General features: G+C 31.4%; 1 protein-coding gene across 1 annotated transcript in view; it reads left to right on the top strand.

Moving 5' to 3' along the window:
- The window catches only part of LOC108623657 (E3 ubiquitin-protein ligase AMFR), a 26,197-nt gene that overhangs the window by 13,479 nt on the left and 10,336 nt on the right, over positions 1-2,382 (top strand). The gene's annotated exons all lie outside the window — the stretch shown is intronic.

Raw genomic sequence — 2,382 nt, 5'->3', positions numbered from 1 at the left:
TTTTTTAATGTTTATATTCTGTGTATTATTATTTTTTATAATTCTTGAATTAAAACAATTAAATAATATATTGTTTATAATAAAAGTCATGCTTCGCCATTATTTTGATATGCCTGTTCTACTTATTCTAATTTACATAGATTATCTAGTTATATCTACATAATTATGTCACAATTGTTTTCCTGAAAGATAAATAAAGGATTATTTCATAACAAGGGAAAGCTAGTTACCTTTATTTGGTTCACTAAAGTCTTCCAACAATTGTATTACACATGCATTACGTATTGTATTACGTCCTTGTGTTACATATCATGTTACATACAGATATTAAACACTACGTAACTGTATTATGCATTATACATGCGTTTATAGAAACAGAATTGTGTTAATTGATTTTATGGTTACAACACATAGAACACAAATAAACGTGACTGTAAACCAGTGGTTCCCAAAGTTTTGTTCATGTATCCTAAATTATATGTATATTCTAATTTTAGAAATATTTATGCAAATATTTATTTGACGTATCAAGAAAAGTGTTAATGAAGAATAAAAGAGTGATGAAGAAAAAAGTTAAACACAAGGGAACATAACGCACACAATACTAATTTTATAATATGATCATTCTTTATTTATGGCAATAATTATCTTATATTATAAACGTTTTATTATAACGTTTCAAAAATAATTAAACAGAAATGACTAAATAATGTCAAATAAAAAAAGAAAATAGTGAATTCATCAATCTGAAGTGTGTGACTTGTGCAGTTATTGTTTTGTTTTAATAATATCATGAAGCCTTGGTTCTAAGTAGATTGAATGTATTTTAAGCATTGTGTGTAAATGTCCACCAATTAATTTCAATCTCAATTTGAATTTATTAATAATCACGATTGGAAAAGTTTTCTCACATATATAGGGTGATTCGTTTTTCGTTGTTGTTATTATTATACATAGCAAAGACTGTTTATATATAATGTTGAACGATTTCCAGAGCACATTCTGGCGCTGTCAGCTATTTCGTAGGTGGATGCGTAGTAAATATATGAAGGTCATCGACATTTTTCTAAATGGGATTGTGTAATCTTTCCTGCACCCACCAATGAAGCTTTATATTCTCTACAAAAGAGTACTAAACTATTACTGTACAAAAACCATTAATTAAGGAGATATCTAGGGTGTTCGATTATTTAATAATATAGGTAATGAAAATGAATCTTTACCCTTATTGTGTTTTGTAATTTTGTTAATATAATTTTTCGTTTTCAACAGTTGGTACTACTTCCGACCTCCTGTGTATAAGCAATGACACCCTGTATATAACCATCCTTTGCTATGTATTGTATAATAATAACAACGAAGATCGAGGTAATCTGGTGGAGGAATATCTGGTGAACCATTCCTTATAAGTGATTCTAAATGAAGGAAAGCATTTGTTAAAAATTCTCCTAACAGAAAAATTCGGTATAATTTTTTAATATTTCTTCGACTGAAAAACAGCTGATGGTTCAGCATTTTTTATTACTAATATTCAAGATTAGGCGAGTTTTCAATTTCAAATTCTTGTATAATAGTCAAAATTGAATGTAGCGAATTTATTTATTTTTTTGTAAAATTGTAGAAATTGAGAGAAATTCTGAAAATTGAAAATCGCGGAGGATCTGATACCGTCGGTCGTAGTTTGGGAACCGCTGGTATAAACGGTGGCACGAATGTTTTATTCATTCGCCGGCGATCGTTTCAAGTGCTACGTAAACTTGACCAAGAAACATAATTCCGACATGGCAGTCGCGGGAGCATTATTTCACCGATAGTCCTCGATAGAAGCATAACAGCATCTGTGTACTCGTACACGTAGAATAAACTAGACGCCGCCAGCGGCGGATTCCTTGAATAATTTAACATATTTTAAAGAGGGACGCGAATTTGGGACGAGCGGCTCGTTACAGTTGGCACGCGTCTCGGGGAAAAAACGGCGCCTTGCGAAATTTCAAAACGATTCTCGCGTTTGCAAACTCGTTCTCTTAGATTCGTCACCGGCGTCTATCACGTTTAACCCATTTCCATTGTTATTGTCCGGCTATTAAAATGAAAATTGAATATGCACATCACTATGTATAGAACTTGAGCTAATGATCTTCGACCTGTTTTCTATTGTGTTAATTTACATATCATGTGGGGTCAAGGCACCTAAAATAGTACTAAATCTACACTTTTTCCAATGTTCTATTAACACTGGCAAACAAAATACTCTTTTTGATTAAATTCACAATTAAAAAAAGATTTTACCCATTCGATTTTCGAGTTCAATCTTGTATGACAATGTGAAATGCCTTGTATAAATATGAGGGTTTGCATTCATTGCTGCAAGAGCATTAACAC

The sequence above is a fragment of the Ceratina calcarata genome, unplaced genomic scaffold, assembly GCF_001652005.2.
Source record: "Ceratina calcarata isolate Rehan_Ccalc_2016 unplaced genomic scaffold, ASM165200v1 scaffold286.2, whole genome shotgun sequence".
Classification (NCBI taxonomy): domain Eukaryota; kingdom Metazoa; phylum Arthropoda; class Insecta; order Hymenoptera; family Apidae; genus Ceratina; species Ceratina calcarata.
Note: the sequence above shows the minus strand (reverse complement) of the source record. Positions and strands in the feature narration are given on the sequence as shown.